General features: G+C 44.2%; 1 protein-coding gene across 1 annotated transcript in view; it reads right to left on the bottom strand.

Moving 5' to 3' along the window:
- The window catches only part of FGF14 (fibroblast growth factor 14), a 782,690-nt gene that overhangs the window by 673,442 nt on the left and 93,031 nt on the right, over positions 1–16,217 (bottom strand). The window lies entirely within an intron of this gene.

Raw genomic sequence — 16,217 nt, 5'->3', positions numbered from 1 at the left:
GGCCCCGGTGGCCATATTGTTTTACAATTTGACAGTTGAACCAGGCAGTATAAAAAATGACTGACTGCGGGTGGGGGCGCGGGGTTTATAGAGGCCCTGCGCACTTAAATTAAGTGCCTGGGGAGCGGCGAAGGCCTCTATAAACCTTATTTACTGGCTCCGGCGGCTTCTTAGACGCCGTCAGAGCAGGCGCCGGAGCCGAGGTACGCGGGGGCGCGGAGAGAGGGGTACAGCCGGCAGGGGGGCGCAGGGAAAAAAGTTTTTGCCCCCTGCTCTACCATAGTCATCAAAGTAACAAAATCCTGTTTATTTTATTGGAAATGCTTTTACTTGAAACATTTTGAATAGTTGTTGCCGTATTTTTGCAGCTGGAAGGCGTTGGTGAACGACACCATAGTCTTTGCTATCACAGATTATGTTTTTACAAGCAACAAATAGCAATAGATTGGAAAGCTCTGGTGTTTTCTGCAGCATAAATAGTTTTTGAATGTGAGTGCAACACAACAAACAAACATACAGAGCCAGCTTGCCAGTGGCTCATTATAATTTCCCTGTTTGATGAATGAGGCAGTGTGGCGTGTTCAAGATGAAGCAAACTTGACCTGTTAATAAATCTGACACATTGAGCAGAACTCATTAAGTTTTTATGCGTAGTCAGACTAGTATTTTAAATCCCGACTGTCGAAAAATATCTCAGTATGAGTTGGGAGTTCATGAGTAGATTTAAAAAATGCCTGCAAACTCTTTTGCGGGCACTATTGCATTTTAATTGAATAGTGACTGTACAGCACATGAAAAGAATGCTTATAATGTATGGAATTTTGCCACCAGTTTCATAAGATTTAATTTGAGAAAGTTGAAACTTCCAGCTCTCGGCTAAGATAATATTTTTGTAAGTTTAATGCTAGCATAAAGATATTTCCAATATACAAATCCTCAGCATATTTATCATCCGTACTGCTATACGTTTTATGTACTTTTTAACCTTCATTCAGCTCACAGCTCAATCTGAGGAACAGGTGCTCAAAGCTCACTTAAGCCCCTGAATGAGATGTTAACCTGAGTTAACATCAGGTTAACAGTAACCCTCCATTCTCAAAGGACAATAATGTAATATGAAGGCATGTTTTCCCCTGTAAAGACCATAGCGCCAGCTATATATGAACAATTTAAGATTATTGAAACCAGATACCCTGAACATCTGCAATCCAAAAAAATGTAGCACAATGCTATTGGTTACATTTTGCTTGGATTGCCGAGGTTTGGTAGTGTCAGATTCCAAAAATCAGGTGTTCAACCCTAGTGTGAACTATAACGGACATTACTAAAAAATCAGATGCAAATAATATGCATATAGGATAGACAATCCATTGGCATGCATTACAGTTAATGCAAGGATTTAATATGACATTATTTAAAGGTGCAATCAAAGCGGGCGAATTGTATTTTTTCTTTCGAATATTCCTTTTTTTCAACATACTGTAGGATTGAAGCAGGGGGTCTCCGGATCTGAACATCATTAATTTTCACTCCGGGGATCCCCTACTTCCAGAGATACTTGCCGTTAAATTATAGCTAAACTTACATTTACCATCTAGACGTAATGGAGAATTTGATCGAAAACTCCCATCCTGAAATGGGGACAGTAACGCCACAGTAAGCATAATTTTCTGGCTTTTTTTTTTCTATCTCCCCTCTCTCCACTCAACTGAATGGGAGTAACGCCATGTCACGCTGTCAGAAGATAACGCATTATGCTACAATACAATAACGTGATGCTAAGCCTTTGCTGCAGAGATGTATTTCAAATGCTGTGCTGCATACAATAAGCTTTGGGGGTATCATATTAAGTCAGGGAACATACAGTAGCTTTATGTTATGAGTATTGATTTAATAGAGCTTTAGGTAACTGGCTCTGTAAGGGGTTTCTCTATGGTGTTTGGAACCATTTAGGGGAAATAAGGGTAAGGATCTCTTCTAGGCAGAAATCTTAAAACACATACGCAATGTAATCTTATGATCAACAGGAAACAGCAAACGTGTAACATACATTGTTGCTTATCTTTTTATAGTATGTGCGGAAATTTACACCTCTAAGTGTGTTCCATAAACCATGCTGACCTCAATTTTCAAACACTGCATTAAGCATTTAACTTTTTTGCTATTTACAATGTATGGTTGCAAAGCCCCTTACTTAAGCAACTGACAATCAATTTCAAACTTGTTTCACTATATTTGGTTTCCTTCGGCTTCACTTTGTTTCTGTTGTACAGTAGTTTATTTGCACTCCAATCACATACATCCTACACTTCTTCCGTCAGATTATTCCTACCAAAATAACCACAGATTTTGGGCAAAATATGGCACAGGCACATGTGGGGACAAGGTTTTGCAAAAGCATTGATTGCCGTAAGATCAATTGGACAGGGGGGGGGGGGGGATAGGTTGAATGTGATATCCAGACGCGAGAGCTTTTGGATATACACATTAAAAACCTTGTCCCCAAATGGCCCCAATATAGAATTTAATCTGGCTTCATTTTTGAAAAACTGAACACTTGGTCAAAACCTATGGGCTCTAAAAGGCATGTATTGTTATAATTAGGTATATTCTTATTGTAATTTTCTCTTAAGGATATTTTCACAATTTTCACCTTGTTGAGTCATGTTATTAATACCTTAGGCTTAGGTTATGTACTGTTATAAATTTGGTATATTCTCAGTATATGTTTCTCAATAGGATATTTGTATTTTATTATTGTATAAAATTGAATAGTATGTGAATTTGCATGATCACTTACTAGGAGTATGTAAGTATAATATTGTAGTTTGGATTTTCCAGAACCATTAAGCAATTTTATGTCTCTGTTTTATTATTATGTTCATTTATTAGGATTAATTTTGATCCAGTTCACTATACTCAACCTGGTGTTTGTTTAGTACATCTGTGGTCCGAAGGGTTACTCTTTGTAATATCCTGTGCAATGGTGGACTACCTGCATGTCAGTATTGTTCCCCGATTTGACAGATTAAGGGTTAATCCCTGTAGGTATAAATACAGCACCAGGGGGAAGAGAGCTCCATGACCCCCTGAGGAAGTGACAACCTATGTTACGAAACGCATTGGGAGGGAGGAGCTTAGTTACTTGTCAGCCGGTGTGGATACTGGGGATTCCAGCAGTGACGTATGAAGTGTGGGCGTTAGCAACTTGCGGCCGCGAGGTGAGAGAGACGCCGATTTGTAAAGCACTGCAGGCTGCCAGGATTCCATGTTGCGGATGGCAATTTTATGTCATACGAGGAGACACACTACCATGTGAGTGTGCACTCTATTTGTGTTTTATATTTCATGTTTTATTAAATTAGTGTTGCACTGCTGCACAATTTGTCATAGTCTTTGTTCCTACAAACCGATCCAGCACACAACCCGAGAGACGCATCAGATGTAACACAGAAACCCAGCTGATCTGCGCAAGGGGTTAGTGATTACCTGATAGAGCCACATAGATCCAGCTAAACCACTGGGAGGTGTATATAAGCATCAGGAAAGAGACGTGGGTTAAAGCACAGATCCTATCCATCGTATATCACAAGATATAGGGCCTCATGCAGTAACTTACTTACTTTTCGATACAAACTTTTCGGCAAGAATTGCGAAAAGGCTTTTTTTTTGGCAATTTGCCCTCGCAGTATTCAGTAAGGGCCGAATCCTTCCGATCCCTGCCGAAGCACTGCGAAAGCAAAGCTGCCGATGAGCCTGTGCCGATACAGCCTGGCTCCCGATAAGGCCTTTTCTGCTGATAGATGTTTGCAGCTGAGAGAGACAAGCCGCTCTCTCAGCGCAAACATCGGCAACACATAAAGTATTTAAAAACAACTTTTACTGATAGTGTACATGTGCAGGGGGTCTTTGGAGCTGAAGTGCGTTGGTTTCAGCTCCGGGGACCCCCTGCTCCCCGAGATACAGGCCCCTTTATGAGGTGCCGGTATCCCTCTGTGTTTAAAGGTCCCGATCACGTGACCGCGACCTGTAAACAAAGCAGAGGGATACCGGCACCCCAAAAGGGGCCTGTATCTCGGGGAGCACGGGGTCCCCGGAGCTGAAACCAACGCGGTTCTGCTCCGGAGACCCTCTGCATATCTACACTATCAGTAAAAAACACACATCAATAAAGACTCGTTCCTTACCTTAGCGGCTATGTGCTACGGTAATGAAGTAGCATGAATGTATTTTTAATGATACTGTACAGTGAGCAGGGGGTTCCTGGAGCAGGGACCCCTTGCTTCCCGAGTTACAGGCCCCGGTATGTGTCATCGGGTGGCAGTGTCGCCGCCATGTTTATAGCGTCCCCGCAACAAATATGGCGTCCACACTGTAACCGATGGCCCAAACCGGGGCCTGTAACTCGGGAAGCAGGGGGTCCCTGCTCCACAAATAAATGCGCTTCAGCTCAGGGGGCCTCCTGCTCCCGCACAATATTATTAAAATACATTAATGCTGCTTCATTACCATAAGGCCAATCAGAGTATGGATGGAGTTCCCACGCTCTGATTGGCTGCCATACCATGTGAGTACGGCCATGTGTCTTTTCATGACGTTTTCTTAAAGGCAATTGCAGCAAAGCCATTCTGATTGGCTGTGCTGTCATTGCCTTTAAGTGACGTCATCAATTTTTTTTACATCGGCCAAAACACATGCGGTACCGGCCACACTCTAATAAAGTGTGTCGGTAGTGTATATACAGGGTAAGGAATGATACTGTTGTTAAAGCTTGATATTCTGTATTGTTAATCATTGTGGCTATGCATAGATGTGTGGTAAATGTATTTTATTATTAGAGAGATGTAAGTTTTGGGCTTCTAGGCCGTACAGTAGGTTATGGAAAGCCTTGCTTTAGTATATTGTAATTGTTGGTGTACTTTTTTCTATGTTTTGAAGTGGTTCTCTGTTACGATAGCTTTAGTTCATTGTGTAATTGGTATGGATGGTATTTTAATTGTTTAGGGATGTAATTGATGTGTGTTAATTCATTGATGGTGAGTTTATTGGATTAAATAATATACTTCTTGTGATGTATGGCGATTTGAGTGGGATTATTGTATTGTTAACATTGATTTGCAGCGTGTACATGTACTTTACATGTTATGCTACATGTATACACTGTAAATGCAATGTTTTAAGAGGCATGTGAGCCTTCAGATTGAATGATTAAATGGGATTTGGTTAGGCAATTGTTTTTTAAATCATTGAGGATGTTATGCATAAGTGTTGTTGGCATTGCAGGATGGCTTCACCCCTTAATTACCTTTCAGGTTATTACCCGATAAGGTGATTAAGGGGTTCATTGTTATGTTACTGGTATTGAGATGTTTTGGCTATTTATTATTTTGGCAACGGACCCCAAGGATGATGCTGGCGATGGAGACTTCTTATTGATGAGGTTAGTACAATTTAATTCACTTTATTACCGTATTCAATGTGTTTAATAATGGCCAAATAATGTATTATACCTATGTGGATAATATTTATTTGGCTCATTATTGTACTGTATGTGCTGGGGGAGGGGGTATTGGCCCCAAGGGTATTTGGTAGGACTCCCCTGTGGGTAGTGGGTGAGGGTGGTTAGGCCTCAGGAGTGGGGGGTTAGTGGGGGAGGGTATGTGGGTGATGTGGGTTAACCCCTTAATGACTGTAGCGGTTAATAACCGCTATGGTGATTAAGGGGTTAGGGGACATTACATTGGATGTTTGAATTCTTGTGTCTGTTTTGCAGAAGCGGATGGGGCATGGGCAGGATGAAGATGAGGATGGCCTTCATCGTGGCAGCCGCACATGGGTGAGTGCTACATGTATTTAATGTCTTTATTGGTGTGTATGTATTGTAAATGGACAACTGCACTATTATCCATTTGTGGATAATAGTCATTGTGCACATTACTATACAGTATGTTAGGGGGTATAGGTGTTGTTGGGTTTATATATATATATATATATATCTATATATATATATAGATATATATATATAGATATATATATATATTTCTTTAATTATTTATTTATTTAGTTATTGTGGGGCTGGGGTGTGTATTTTTTTAATATTGTGGGTAGTGGGGGTGGGTGAAGGGGGTATTAGCCCCAACGGTGGTTGTTTAGGGCTTGCGGGTGGGTAGCGGGAGGCCTTAACCCCTTCAGGACCGTAGCGGTATTAACCGCTACGGTCGTGAAGGGGTTAAGTGCCCCCGCAACCCCCCCGCAAGTCCTAAACTCACACCCAGGGCCAAATACCCCCTTCACCCACCCCCTCTACCCACAATAACGCTGGCACAGTGGGTTAACCCCTTCATTGCCTTAGCGGTTAGCCGCTAAGTACATCTCCTAGAACATCTGCACGTGTGCAGTGTCTCTCTCACCTTCCCCCCCAGTGTCTTTCTCTCTCACCTTTCTCCCACTGTCTCCCTCACCTTCCCCGTGTCTCTCTCTCTCTCTCTCTCTCATCTTCCCCCCAGTGTCTCTCTCACCTTCCCCCCAGTGTCTCTCTCACCTTCCCCCAGTGTCTCTCTCTCACCTTCACCCCAATATATCTCCCACCTCTCATGTCTCTCTCTCCCCCTCCCCCTAATGTCTCACACCTCACACCTCTCCATGTCTCTCTCCCCCTCCCCCCAATATGTCTCCCACCTCTCCATGTCTCTCTCTCTCCCTCCCCCCAATATGTTTCCCACCTCTCCATGTCTCTCTCCCTCCCTCTTCCCCCACCTCTCCATGTCTCTCTCCACTCCCCCAAATATGTCTCACACCTCTCCATGTCTCTCTCTCCCCCTCCCCCCAATATGTCTCCCACCTCTCTGTGTCTCTCTCCCCCTCCCCCTCCTCTCCGTGTCTATCTACCCCTCCCCCCAATATGTCTCCCACCTCTCCATGTTTCTCCCCCCCCAATATGTCTCCCACATCTCAATGTCTCTCCTCCCCACAATATGTCTCCCACCTCTCCATGTCTCTCTCTCCCCCTCCCCCCAATATGTCTCCCACCTATCCATGTTTCTCCCCCCCAATATGTCTCCCACATCTCAATGTCTCTCCTCCCCACAATATGTCTCCCACCTCTCCATGTCTCTCTCACCCCCTCCCCCCAATATGTCTCCCACCTCTCCATGTCTCTCTCTCCCCCTCCCCCAATATGTCTCCCACATCTCCATATCTCTCTTTCTCCCACCTCTCCATGTCTTTCTTTGTCACACTCACACACAAACTCACACACACTCACACACTTACCTCATCATCGGCATTCAGGAAGTCAAAGCCTGTTGCTGCATGAGCTGTGCAGCGAATCTTGCGCCCCCCAGGGGGGTGCGCCCCCTAGTTTGCGCACCTCTGACCTAGATACAGTGGCGGCCGAGCTGAGTCTTCAGCTGCCACCACCGCAATGTGGGGGCAATGTGCGGGCAGGCGGCGGCTGGTTCTGTTTTTTTCCTGGCGTGTGCCGCGTGTCACTGTGGCGCCGGTCACACGTGCCAGGGTTCCCCGGCATCCCCGAAGGCTGAAGGGGAAGCAGGGGTAAGGGGAAGCTGTGCAAAGCTGCGCAAAGCAGAGCAGCAGCCAGGGGGAGCAGTCAGGGGGTCGGAAGGGGAGGGGAACAGCAACGAAGATGCGCACGCGGGGAGGGGAAGATGCTGCGTGCCAGCCGGGCGCCAGCCGAAAAAAGCCCCGGACAATTACGGGCAAATGTTAGACTCAAGCTGGCCTCAGCAGTACCTCATCCCCGACCTCTAAGATCCCGGCCCTGTCCCAGATAGAGGATTATCTTAGAAAATGCAAACTTCCAAAATTGACAGAGGAAGATCGCAAAATGTTAAATGCAAAAATAACTCAGAAAGAGCTAAAAGGGCGGTTGGCTCATTGAAGTCATTAAAGGCCCATGGCCCAGATGGCTTCTCAAATTTGGATTATAATTTTTTTATAGGAATCCTAGGACCATGTTTACTATATTTACTTAACGATTTTCTTAGTGGATATCCCCTCAGAATCACGAAAAACAATATAGTGGTGATCCCTAAGGAAAGTAAGGACCCTTTACGTTGTGGCAGCTATAGGCCAATCCAACTGCTTAATTCGGACTTGAAAATGTATAGTAAAATCCTGGCTAACAGGTTGAACCCAATAATTCCTAGGTTAATCATTATGACCAAGTGGGTTTTGTGAGGGAATTTCAGGCATCAGACAACACAAGGAAAACTGTCAATGTGATTGAACAGTCCAACAAATCCAAAGTTTAGTCAGTATTGTTGAGTCTACCTTCCTTGCTAAGGTCGGGCCCCAGGGTTCATATTGGGAGACAGTCTGACCTGATGGTAATTGGATTCTCCCTAAAAATCTGATAACTAGAAAAAAATAAATATAAATTTATATCAACCCCATCCAGATTTACTACGGCTCTAACTCCAACCCCTTGGATATCACCCCTGGTGTCCCGCAAGGCTCTGTATTTGTAGAGAAGAAGCAGGTTTAATGCCAAGAAATCCAACGTTTCGGCAGTAATACTGCCTTTCTCAAGGTGTAGGATATTATTTGTCATCTTAACTCTATCTATGCCCAGGACATACTTGATAACGAGAGGTAACTCAATGTATTACTTCCTGGTAAAACATATTTATAAATAAATATGTGGTTTAAACGATGTATGTGATGTAATGTGACTGTAATGACTGTAGAAATTTTGTTACAAAATGGTTGTTTCCCCCCCTTTTATTTTTCCCTTCTGTACCCTTCCCCTCCCCATTTATACTGTATCTGAAAAATCTGAATACAAATATAAGTTTAAAAAAATCTTCCTAAACCTGGGAAAGTGAGCCTTTCTAAGAGGGCCAAATGCTTATTTGTTGTTGCTTTATACTGGAATGAAATAAAAAAGCTGTGTGTGCTGTGCACGCGCATAGTAAGTGAAACTTCTTTGACTTTTGTCACAGAAATTGTATTTGTGATGTTTTAATTAAAAATCAAAATACAATTTCATTGACAAAACACAAATAAATTTGGACTTAGAACGTGCGTGCTTGGCATACATCCCCTGTATTTGCAATAAGTGTGAATTCCTCGTGTAACTGCGTGTGCGTGTGTCAGTCAGTATGTGTGTCAGTCAGTGTGTGTGTGTGTGTGTGTGTGTCAGTCAGTGTGTGTGTGTGTGTCAGTCAGTGTGTGTGTATGTGTGTCAGTCAGTGTGTGTATATGTGTGTCAGTCAGTGTGTGTATGTGTGTTCATGCGTGTGTGTCAGTCAGTCAGTGTGTGTGTATGTGTGTGTGTCAGTCAGTGTGCGTGCGTGTGTGTCAGTCAGTGTGTGTGTGTGTCAGTCAGTGTGTGTGTATGTGTGTGTGTCAGTCAGTGTGTGTGTATGTATGTATGTGTGTGTGTGTGTGTATGTCAGTCAGTGTGTCAGTGTGTGTGTATGTCAGTCAGTGTGTCAGTGTGTGTGTGTATGTGTGTCAGTGTGTGTGTATGTGTGTGTCAGTGTGTCAGTCAGTGTGTGTGTGTGTGTGTCAGTCAGTGTGTGTGTGTATGTGTGTCAGTCAGCGTGTGTGTGTGTGTGTGTGTGTATGTGTGTCAGTCAGTGTGTGTGTGTGTGTGTGTGTGTGTAACTCAGTGTATGTGTGTCAGTCAGTGTGTGTGTGTGTGTATGTCAGTCAGCCAGTGTGTGTGTGTCAGCCAGTGTGTGTGTGTCAGCCAGTTTGTGTGTGTCAGTCAGTGTGTGTGTGTGTCAGTCAGTGTGTGTGAGTGTGTGTGTGTGTTAGTCAGTGTGTGTGTGTGTGTGTGTGTGTGTGTCAGTCAGTGTATGTGTGTCAGTCAGTGTGTGTGTGTCAGTCAGTGTGTGTGTCAGTCAGTGTGTGTGTGTGTGTCAGTCAGTGTGTGTGTGTGTGTGTGTCAGTCAGTCAGTCAGTGTGTGTGTCAGTCAGTCAGTGTGTGTGTGGGTGTGTGTTTATGTGTGTGTGTGTGTGTGTGTGTGTGTGTTTATGTGTGTTTATGTGTGTCAGTCAGTGTGTGTTTATGTGTGTCAGTCAGTGTGTGTGTGTGTGTATGTGTGTCAGGCACTGTGTGTGTGTATGTGTCAGTCTATGTGTATGTGTGTCTCTATTTCTTTGTCCTTCCCCCTCTCTCCTGACTCCCCTCCCAAGACCCCCCCCCCCCGAGCTGCGGAACCACGGGGGCTCTGGCAGAGTCTCCTGACTCTCTCTCCCCCCCCCCCCCGAGCTGCGGACCCACGGGGGCTCTGGCTAAGTCTCCTGACTCTCTCTCCCCCCCCCCCCCTGAGCTGCGGACCCACGTGGGCTCTGGCTGAGTCTCCTGACTCTCTCTCCCCCCCCCCCCCCCCCCCGAGCTGCGGACCCACGGGGGCTCTGGCTGAGTCTCCTGACTCTCTCTCCCCCCCCCCCCCCCGAGCTGCGGACCGCAGGGGCTCTGGCAGAGTCTCCTGACTCTCTCTCACCCCCCCCCCTGTGCTTAAGAGGCCCCCCCCCCCCTCCGGCAGTGCTGCGTGGGAAGCGGCACGCTCAAACCCCCCCGCTTCCCGCGTTACTGGAGCAGGAGGCGAGAAGCACTCCTCTCTCACCCCGATACCCTCCATCAGGTGGTTGAGTCCTGAAACCAGGCTCCGGATGTGAAGCTGTAGCTCGGGGGGCAAGGAGGGCAGCTCCACGTCCTCAACCCCGGGATCCTCTTCTTGTCCGGCCAGCTGCAGTTGATAGCCTGCAGGTCTCCGCCAGGTAGCAGCGGGAAGAGAGAGGAGAAGGCCGGGGCCAGGAATATGTGTGGGGAGATCGGGACCAGCAGCAGCGGCGCCCACATCACCTCAGCCGTGAAGTACACCCCATCCACTCACCCCCGCAGCTCACCACGAACACAGCCTTCGACTGGTTGGCAGCGCCAGCCTCGAAGCTGGAGAACTCCTTAACTTGGTGGGCCCCCGCGGAGAGCAGCAGCAGTTCGGCGCAGCCGCACCAGTGCAGGATCTCGGCACTCGTTAGCTGTGACGGCGGTGAGTATGTTGAGCGGGGGAGGAGGAGGGGGGGAAAGCCGTCCTCATTCACCCGGCAGCACAAGGAGGACTCCGAGCCGCCTGTGAGCATCGCCATGACTACCGCGCATGTCAGCGGGCGCGGGCAGCGGCGGCCGTTACGGCGGTGGAGGAATGGCATGCGCAGGGGGGCTCTGTCTGAGTCTCCAACCCGGCAGAGCGCTTGGCTGGGACAGAGAGCGGGCCTGGTCCCAGGAGCTGGTCAGTGTGTGTCTCTCTCTCTGTGTTGTGTGAATGCGGACACGGAGCTGCGGACTCCCAGCCCCCCCCCCCGGCGACACGTGGTCCCGTTACCCCCCTCCTCCCGACTCCCACTACCCCCCTCCTCCCGACTCCCACTACCCCCCTCCTCCCGACTCCCACTACCCCCCTCCTCCCGACTCCCACTACCCCAGGCTGATCTTTGGACACGGAGCTGCGGACTCCCAGCCCCCCCGGCGACACGTGGTCCCGTTACCAAAGCAGGAGTGACAGGGCAGGGGGTGGAGCCTCAGCCTCAGCTATCCCACCACGGAGCAGCGTACTCCACGGCGGGCAGCACCACAGAGCCCGTGCCGGATGAGGGGAATTAAATACCCCTTAACACACCTTACGTGACAGCGAATCACCGGCTGCCAATTAAATTTTGAGGGCTGCCGCCGCTGCCGCATGTCAGCAGGAAAGCGGAGGTAGGGAGGAGAGAGGCTGCGCGGCATGGCAGCGGCAGTTAGGAGCGGCGGCTATCGCCGCCGCATATGTCACGGTGTGTGGGGGGTGTGGGGCTCGGGGGGGGGGGGGGTGATTAGGAGCGGCGCCGGCGGCTATCGCCGCCGCCGCCGCATCTGATTTGTGGAGCGGGTGTGATGTCAGTGTTGGGGTCGGGCTGAGCCAGAACACAGCCCGGCCTCAACTGCCAGCACTGACGTCACATCCGTTTCATTTCTGTCTCCACAATTCTTTTTTGCCCCATCACGAATGAGGTGCCACTAAGGAAGTTTCACTTCAAAAATATCACACCGCATTAAGGTTGCACACTTTCATACTCAAAGCTATTTTTTTAATGATAATACGAAAGTTACAGTTCAAGAACTTTGTTTCTGCCTCACTGAGCACTCAGATGGAACACCATCTCATGGTTCTGCTAGAATGACCATTGTTCACTGCCCTCTATAGCGCATTATTATACCTGAAATCCACTTGCTCAGGAAATTTATTTTTAGAATTGCAAAAATTATAGAATTATGCGAAGGGTGGTGATAAAGTAATGCAGATAAGATGTCAGGAGGCATCAGGTCTCCCTGTGAACAGCCAAAAACTCCCATTCAAGACAAGGGGAGCTTTCTGCCAATCACAATTTGTCTGCCTCAGAGCTGATTGAATAAGCCCCTAAATAGTTGAAAAGCCTTTAAAAAATGTACAAAGTAAAGATTAGCAGAAAAAAAAAAAGTAAGACCTAAACAAAGTAGTACAGGGTTAGCTAGAATAGAATAAGAAAAATATATTTACTATTTAGTACACAGTGACTCAAGACAACAAATGAATGATTTTGCACCATGAAATACTGGTAAGAGTAAAGTGTAATACTCTAGTGAAGTCAAATATTATTGCACTGTATAAACATTTGCTGCATATTACATACAATTGTTTAATTCAGAGTTAAAAATGCTCTTTGTCCCCTGTCCTACACTGCATGGTCTTACGTCTTGTCACTTTTATCTAACATTTTCATGGCAATATATTTATCCTATTGTTTAGACAAGTCTAAATTTACATTTTCAATTGTGATACTCATGGGTTAGCATTAACTAAACTACAACAACAAACTTAACAAATAGCTGCTAATATTGATAATTACTAAAATCTCTATTCATATTAAAGTCTTTTTTCCATGTGATGTGCTCTGATGACCCATGTTTAATCACTTTAATTGCCTACTATCATATTTATTCATTGAATATAAATGAGGTGGCACATTACCTTTAACCGCACAATTTCCTGTTTCTTTTTCTATGACTAAATATAAACCATGTTAAAGAGTAATTTGATGACGCACTTTATTGTGAAAAATGACCTATTGCATAGACTAATTAGGGGTTATTCGAACATGGTATGCAGTCCTGTGGTGGGCCACGCTACCATAAACCCGTGCTTAAAGCCATTTGTTGTAGGCTTCATATGTATTTCTTTAAACCGTTTTAATAACAATCAGTTTACACAACTTATCCAAGAACAGGCTGATATAATTCCTAGTGCCTTTTGTGAACTTTAGTGAGTTAGTGAATAGACAAAAAACAAACTCAAGGAACGTTACCTCCTCCCTTGAATCAGAAGGCAGCCATATTGGCATTTGTTGCACTGCTATTGAAGTCTTTGAAACGGCAGTATATTGAAGTGTATTAAACTTACCTACCAATCCTTTTTTTCTGCCTCTTTGGGATCTGCATGAATATGTTTTACATGACAGCACTGAGGCCAAGATCTTAAGAGGACCCAATGTTGTACTCAAGGATCTGCTGCCTCTTACTTTTCCAGTGGAACAAATGACATAAAAAATGCAAGATGGTATCATAAATACTGAACAGGATCTAGGGATTTCATAATACTATTATTGTACAGGCAGTCCTCGGTTAGCCAACACAATGTGTTACTCAAAATGGAGTTGGATAGCGAAACGTTGTAAAGCGAAACACATTTTCCCATAGGAACACTGTTTAAATGAAAGGTTCCGTTCCTGAAGGCATTTTTGACACTAAAATACACCAAATATGTTATGCAGACAATAATATATGCAGCACACACATAAATTATATAGTGTATATACTGTATTATATATATAATATAACATAATAAATAATATATTATATAGTATAATATAATATTATATAGTATAATATTATATATATATACGCTCTTACGACGCTTTGCAACATTGTTTATGTGTATGTGTATATATAGATACACATTCACAACGTTGCAAAGCGTTGTAAGAGCGTTGGATAAGCCGTTTTGGCGTTGTAAAAATGAATATAGGTATGCATTGCATAGCGTTGGATAAGCCATTCGTTGTAAAGCGAAGCGTTGTAAAACGAGGACTGCCTGTACACTTAATTTTGTGCACCTTTTTGAATATGTAACTGCATTTTTTTACAATTTGAGACTGTGCTGGAGAAGAAAGGTTTAGCACTAGACTTGTGCTGGAGACAGGTCTAGTGCTAAACCTTTCTTCTCCAGCACGAGAAGGCAGGGTGATAGCATATTGACTAGAGGCCTACATTTTTAGAGTGTAGCCTTTACTGAAGCAACCCCCTCTGGCCTTCTATAGATTTTATTTTTTGCCAGTATTGTTATATTAAGCACAACTTTGGGGGTAAATCCTATATATATTCTCAAGCTGTCATTTAGGTTGTTTTTAGTTGAAACTCACCTTTGAAATGAATGGTGATTTTTGTCTGAAAAATGCCTGAACTGAACAGGGGAGTAACATCTCTCCGTTCCCCAATGTTTTTATAAGCCTAAACACAATCTATCAAAACGTTTGCACATGTTGCTAGTTGCACATTTTTGAAAGATAATAGTACATCAAACATATGTCATAATAGCAATGAACAAGATATATGATAAACACATATAAAATAAAAAACGTACACAGTACTTTATGAAAAACAGTTAAATATACCATAGACCTATATTGAGAGCACTGTTTTATACACAATAAGTATGTTGATTACATAAATGGTAAAAACTAAATCAATCAGAGAAAAAGACCACCAAAAAAAAATTATAACCAACATGTGTACCAGATATCAATAGTTGATGAATGAAGAGGGGGATACCAACAATTGAGCATATGTATTGATGAGTGAAATATAAAAAGAACATGAGGAAAAAAGGAAGAAAAACAGAAGGGGTGGGGGAGGGGAGAAAGGAAAGGGGGGCACAGAGGGAGGGGAACAAAAACAAGAGGGAAAAGGAAACAGATGATAAACTATTGTATGTTCAAAATAATTCAAATACAAACAGATGCCCAAAAGAAGTACTCAAGCATATTCAAAAGTATTACATTTATTAAGCAATATCTAAAGTACAGATAACAATTAATTAAAACTAACCGAGGAGAAACCCCATGTACCTAAACTGACTGCCTGTAAATATATCGTAGATATGCAGAAGAGACAAAGTATCTGGAGATGTAACCAAGGTACACTGAAAAGTGAATCACTAAACTATTGCATAAACGGTATTGCTACTAATCAAGCGGTCAGGTGAAACTATATTTCACCCTACCCCCTATAAACACTGGCCGGTGTAGGAAATTATATAGTGGACAAGACATCCCCCAACAATATACATCACAAAAATAACCAATGAATATTAAAGGTTATATGTGTGTTAATAATGTATCCTTAGATAAATATATAAGTTCTGGTTTACTTGCGATGTAATGGCTATGTACTAGCATGTCATGAAGGTTTGGAGATCTCCTGCTTACTAAATTAACATTTCCCCCAACAATTTGTCCAAATCTGGATCAGTTTGAAGAACATACCAATACTTCTGGAGTATTTTCCTGTAATTTGTCCAAATCCTGTTGTACTGTATGTCCCTATGAACCACACTGTAGGGTCAATCTCGCTTCTCTGTTTTACCTTTGGAATTAAGAGTGAATCACGTGGTTGAAGGTTGTTTTTATTTCTCCCATGTCTAATGATTTATTTACTGTAGCCTCTGGCCTAAAAACTAGATGACATTTCGTTAGATCTTGCTTCACAAACAGATTTTGTGGAACAATTTCTTTTTAATCTAAGAAATTCAGATCTTGGAACACCCCGTATCTGATGTGCGGGGTACACTCTCAATGCGTGTAACACCGCATTGGTGACCGTGTTCTTACGGTGAATTTCAGTCATAATTCCACCTTCACTGTCGATGCTTATCTGTAGATCCAGAAAGTTAACACCAACAGTGCTGGCCTCCATAGTTAATCTGATGTTAAAGTTGTTGTGGTTGAGACCATCAGAGAAAATGTGTAGGTCTGATAGGGACCAACCCCAAAGTATGATAATATCATTGATGAACCTCAACCACAACAACACATGCTCGACACCAAACGTATTCCCATCCTGAAATACATTTTCCCCCTTCTATCTCCCCAGGAATAGGTTGGCATAGAAGGGG

The sequence above is a fragment of the Ascaphus truei genome, chromosome 3 (genome assembly GCF_040206685.1).
Source record: "Ascaphus truei isolate aAscTru1 chromosome 3, aAscTru1.hap1, whole genome shotgun sequence".
NCBI classification, from domain to species: domain Eukaryota; kingdom Metazoa; phylum Chordata; class Amphibia; order Anura; family Ascaphidae; genus Ascaphus; species Ascaphus truei.
This window is presented reverse-complemented; position numbering and strand designations above follow the sequence as displayed.